The following is a 6,000-nucleotide window of genomic DNA, read 5'->3' as shown; positions in this document are numbered from 1 at the left end:
CTATTTTTGCCTTGGTAATTAGTTCATCCTCGACCTCTGCTATAATTCTAATTTCGAACAAAATTTGATTTGGTCACCATGTTGGCAGCTGGCATAAGTGATTCATCAACCTGATCATCAGGTTCTTTTAGATTGACCTCTTGCATGAGCAAAAGACCATGCAACTCATGTAGAGGAATGGGCTCCTTCCGAGTTTCTATGTTCATGCGGAAGGCATGATATTCATTTGGTAACCCTTCGAGGATTTGAAATATTAAGTCATCCTCATCAATCTGCTTAGATGCAATAGCCGATTGATAGCAATGGCTTTGGCTCTACTGATATATGCGTTCATAGAGGATGACCCTTTTTTTAGGTCTTGTAACTGGCATTTAAATTGCATAATTCGATTTCGTGAATGGGCAGCATAGGACTGCTTTAAAGCATTCCAGACGTCAACAGAGGATTTTAGCCCAATGATCTGAGTGTGCATTTCTTCAGACAATGATGATTTGATCCAGCTCAACAAAAGCTGATCTCGTCGGAGCCAATCAATATATTTTTCATTGATCTCAGTTGTTTCTTCCTTTAGCATAGGAGGTGCTGGTTTGGATCCATCGACCAATCTCATTAAATCAAAGGAAATCGGTATGAGAGTAAATTGTGACTCTCATATCATGTAATTTTCTGTGGTTAACTTAACAGAAAGAATTTGCTCAAGATTGTTGGGATATTGCAACAAAGAAGAAGATGAATAAGTTGTACCCGTAGAGTTACTGGTGGTGTTGAAGCTTTCAGAGTTGGACGCCATGTTGTACTCTGGAAAACAGGAGTCACAGCTTAAAACCGATATACTCTGATACCATAGAAGCAATGGACAACCAGTATTAATGGAAGCAAACATTGGACAAGAACAATTGTTCATGTTCTGAACATAACGTGTGTTTTGTATGTGCTGGACAAGTGTTATGAACAAGCAATCAAACAAAGGGTAATATTACAATAAGACGCCAATGGTGCGCCATACATGCACTTGCATGTGTTCCACATGCACTGCACACACACATACACACAAGAAAAGAGAAGTGTTGATGATTCGCAAGTCATGGGCACATGAGTGCTAGACTTTAAGGGTGTGCTTAAACAGTTGAATGCCTTCGATTAGATTTGATTTAAATTAGGATTTCAGAATCATGTACTATGTGAATTCTGTGTAAAAAATATATCGGATTTATCAGGCCCACGGCAAAATGCAATGATTCAGACGCCACTGAAGACCCTGGTTGTGTTTTGCCTTTGGTGAGGACGGGCCTTTGTGTTAGCCAAGATGGGAAACAATCCCTGAACAGTGTCTGCAGTTCTGATGATTCAACCATCAAATTTAACAAGGATAATTAAGTAGACACAATCATATGTGACATCATTTTTCTCTTACAACTTTGGTGATGATCTGTGTGACCAAAATTAACATTGACACACAACAGCCGACTTAACGAAGAAACCCGATGTTCTTTGTCAACTTAATTTGAACTTAAAAATGAAAAACTCACAAGACTATTGACCTGCTGTTGTTGATGACTGCAGGTTTAGCCTCAAAATCCTCTGAAGCCTACAGGCTACAGCGCTCCAATGGCTCGCTGCTCATTCGGATGAGGAAAAAAAGGGCGTCACTATAAAAAGTTTATTAATCTGGAGATGCGGGGTATCGAACCCCGCACCTCTCGCATGCTAAGCGAGCGCTCTACCATCTGAGCTACATCCCCAGGATTGAAAGATTGATAAAATTTAATTTTGTTGATCTTATTCTTATTTGACGGGGACGCCAACAAAGGTCGTACTTAGAGATTTACAAGCCAAAGTACACGCCCCCTCCTATCACCAGGCTTCAGCCACGTGCGACTGGTTAGCATCCATGGACCTTTGAACGTCCAGCTGGGGTTAGGCCGACCCCTATCAGAACAACAGCCGCCCCATGTGGCAGAGGGATTCGAACCTGGGCCTTCAGCTTGACACAAGACTCCACTTACCACATGGATGGATGATTGCCGCAATCGACCTTGTGCAAACGTGGGTCTTATGCCGGCTCGGGAGCTATCCTAGTCGCATGTTCATTGTATTCAACCCTTGAATGGTCAGGCTGAGCCAAGCATAAGGTAAAACCAACTCTGTCCACATTGACTCAGACATGCACAAGTAGTCAACTGCACCAAGGCATGGTCTACGGACACCACTTAACCAGCTCCATGCATGGGAGAGGAATCAAAGGTGCATGGTGAACTTTTGAGCCATCAGTCAATCCATTCCGGTTAGGATTTGGATAAACTGGTACGGCTTTTGACATTTTTATCTCTAAGTAGGGCTGGTAAACGGGCCGAACGAACCAAACATGGCATGCTCAGGTTTACCATTGGATTGAGCTCGTGGTCGTGTTTAGTCGAGAGGAGCTCTCGTCCCTGAATGAGACGAGCCAAACACGAGCTGGCTATGTGTAAACACATTCCATGTTATCTATACATAGAATTTATAAATTACACTTAAAACTATATATATTTTATATATTATACTTAATAGTTCATGGACCTCAAATGGTTGCACGAGGCTGTGAAGCATAGTAGTTGATATGAACATCATGCCCAGGTTTGGAGGGTCCACGAGTGTAGACCTTTGTCCTTAAGGCCGATTTCAATCCTCTAACAAATTTTGTTACCCGTTCTTCTATTGTATAAACGTTGGGGCAATACCGTTCCAAGCTTCTGAACCTTGTGGTGTAATCAATCAAGGAAGATTCACCCTGCTGTAAGTAAAAAAATTCTTGCATCTTTCAGTTTTTTTCATGCTTTAAAAAATAAACAGAATAGAAAACTTTGACAAACCATTCTCAAGTAACAAGTCCGCTCTAGAACTTGACTTCATAAACAGTTGCCCACCAACGTTCAACATGATCCTTTAACTGGTATGCCCCAAAGTCGACTTTTCGATTATCAAGAACTTATAATACTCAAAATATTTTTTCGATCTTCCAAACCTAATCATCGACAACTTTTGAGTCTGATTTTCCAGTGAATACAGAAGGGTTCAAGTCTATGAACTACTTGTAGGTGATCTCATTGCCTGGATTTGATCGATCCTTGGTAACTTGCTGCAGGTTGCCTCCCATGACTCACATAGTTTCTGTCTGTTAACTCATGATACCTGCTAAGTTGTTTAGGGTGTCTATGATGTCTTTGCATCTGCCTTGCCAAGCCATTTATACGAACAAAAGTTTGAATAAGTGTGTGATGTCATAGTGAATATTCAAAGTAACAACTAAAGTTGGTGAAAAATTATAATGGCGAAAGTGCACATTATATATATCTTTATACATATCCAATAATATTTGTGATAACAAAAGTTCAAAAACTCAACATTACTGGTTGATATCAACAGAAAGACACATATCTAGTAGAGATTCATCATCCCGACTCCAAAACAACACAAAAACTCTTATGTTCATCCTACGGGTGTTTCAAGAACTTTTTTAGATATTCTCTCTTATTTCTCATGCACCTTGGTTTGCACAGAGTGTGAAAGGATGAAGACAAAGCTTATACAGGTGATGCCAACTTGTAGATCGACAGAGTTGGAGGGTAGACAAGTGAAGCTAGATCATAAATCAATGAAGCCAGATTGTAGGCAAGCGAGGTCAGAGTATAGATAGGTGATGCCAGAGTGTAGGTAAGAGAATCTATAGTATAATTGGGTTCTCCAATCTTCGGTGTACTTGATGAGGAGTTCAGGGCAATTTCTATTAGCATTGGTGTATGAGTGGCCTCATCAACAAGGTCTTGTGATGCTAATCTCCTCCTGTCATAGACTTGTTTGAGATGGCATTCATCGATGAAATGACCCATCTTCCCGTAAAAAGTATAGTCCTCCAGCTCTAGAGGACAACTCTGTCCAGTATGCATCTAGTGACAACTGTGGTGTTATGGCATGTTAGCCAACCCTCCTTGGTGTTTTCGTGATTCAACTGTTGAATCTCAAGTTCCATCTTTTGAAGGGTTGTTATGTGCAACTCTATGACTTTACTTAAGGATTTTAGTGTTTCGACCATTTCATGTTATGACATATACCTAAAAGAATGCTTAGTATTCCTAAGTTTTACTAAGTTTGATAATATAAGATACTATCTCAGATAAATAGACAATCATAATTTAAAACATACTCATAATGCGATGTCGGGTGCAGAATGAGACTTGAACCAATACTTCTATCTTTAGGCTCTGATACCAATCTATAATGCCCAAAAATCTCCAACTTGAAAAATTTATGAAAATTTAAAAAAAAAAATTATCAGTATAAAATGAGGTTTGGAGCACAATAAAAATCGTTTGATTGGCCTGAGTTTGCAAACCTTGAACGGGTTACAGGTGTAGTGTGAACCACGTAGGTCTGGATCCAACTTCCCCCAGAGGGCTTGGATCCAAGTCTAACAACAAGGATTTTATTTTGAATCCCAACCCCTTTCATTTTTCAAACAAATCAAAATAAGTTAAATGCTCGTAAATAAAATAAGGCCAATTTGAGCAAAACTAAATGTCATTCCAAAATAAATGTTATGCAAGGTTTAGACAATCTAGAGCTTAAATTTTTTAATAAGTTTACTAAAACATCAAAAATACAGCCTAGAAGCTTTGGTCCATCATCCCTACCTTGCATCCCGATCCACATTGTTCATCAAGTCATTTTCCCCTGTATTCTTTTTAAAGAGTCTGATTCGTGAAAGCCTAACAGGTATATACACAAAAATGTAAGAAACTATATAACATTAAAATATTCATTATATCACATTTCAGATATTTGTGAAAATTATCAGCCTAGTAGATATGAAATGGAAACCATGCAATATATATACTTATTTATCTATCTGTTTAGGCATGTTTTCAATACAAATTTATGTGGTTAGCAAGGCCTTTGTTTTCTTTTAATTGAAGGCTTACTTGGTTACTCAGTGATGCATAAACATTGTAATAGAACAAATCACTTTGATTGTTTATTATACTATTGTATTTTAAATTTCCTGAATGTATAATTGCATGAGAGTCCAAACGAGTGGTCAGTGGTCGAGAGATAGCTCTTGCTTAACACTATAAAACAAAAATTAAGATGCATCATGTACTAACTGTAGTAGTTGGGGACCTATCACGTAGGACACATTGATAGCCCCGACCTCTTAACCTCTAAGTAATTGAAGACCAACTGCGACACTTTGCTCGAGGCTTGTATCGCCTACCCTCTCCAAGGTAGCACAAATTCATAGTAGGTTATGAGGGTTGTCTATCTGATGACCCATCTATTTGCTCTGGTGCCTTGAACCATCCAAGCATCTCACTAGTGATGATGAATCATCATTTATTTATTTGTGCATGTTCAACATGTGTCTTTACACTCATAGGGATTCTTCATAACCCCAAGCTTGTTATATAGTTCATACTACTACTTGCAAGCCTTATATGCTTTATAGTACGAATGCCACACCCCATAATTATTAGTTAGGTTCTTGAACCATTGGCTATAACATGAGTCACAAAAGTTGGTGCATATTGCCGAAGGAAACAACTTGTATACATGTATTCTGTTTTTTCAACAGTTAATATACTTGTATTTGTAAATCAACAAGATATTTTGGGCAGTACAGTAAAGACTGGATTTATCAAATGTTAAACTGCTTTTACCTGGATCAAACCATCATAAACATGCACTTAGGTTCACAATAGTTGTCATTGCAACTAAGGAGTAGACTCTCTTAACTCAGGGGTCGACCCTCACAATCTCAGAGTTGACTTTTGTTCAAAAGAGTTGATTCACAAAGTATAAGGGCCGACTCTCTCTTTAAAAGAGTCGACTCGCAAAGAGAAAGCACATGGGTCTACTCTCCCTCTTCAAAGGGTCGACTCATAAAGAGTCAAGGGTCAACTCCCTTTTTTCAAAAGAGTTGACATATACAGTGTCCATGGTCGAATCTTTGTTAAGAAGAGTCAA

General features: G+C 38.8%; 1 non-coding gene across 1 annotated transcript; it reads right to left on the bottom strand.

The window, feature by feature from the left end:
* Positions 1-1,669: 1,669 nt before the first annotated feature.
* TRNAA-AGC (transfer RNA alanine (anticodon AGC)) lies at positions 1,670-1,742 on the bottom strand. The gene has a single exon. It is a non-coding gene; the product is annotated as a tRNA-Ala (tRNA).
* Positions 1,743-6,000: the final 4,258 nt, after the last annotated feature.

Source organism: Nuphar pumila, chromosome 3 (assembly GCF_984573655.1).
Source record: "Nuphar pumila chromosome 3, dmNupPumi1.hap1.1, whole genome shotgun sequence".
Taxonomy (NCBI): Eukaryota; Viridiplantae; Streptophyta; class Magnoliopsida; order Nymphaeales; family Nymphaeaceae; genus Nuphar; species Nuphar pumila.
This window is presented reverse-complemented; position numbering and strand designations above follow the sequence as displayed.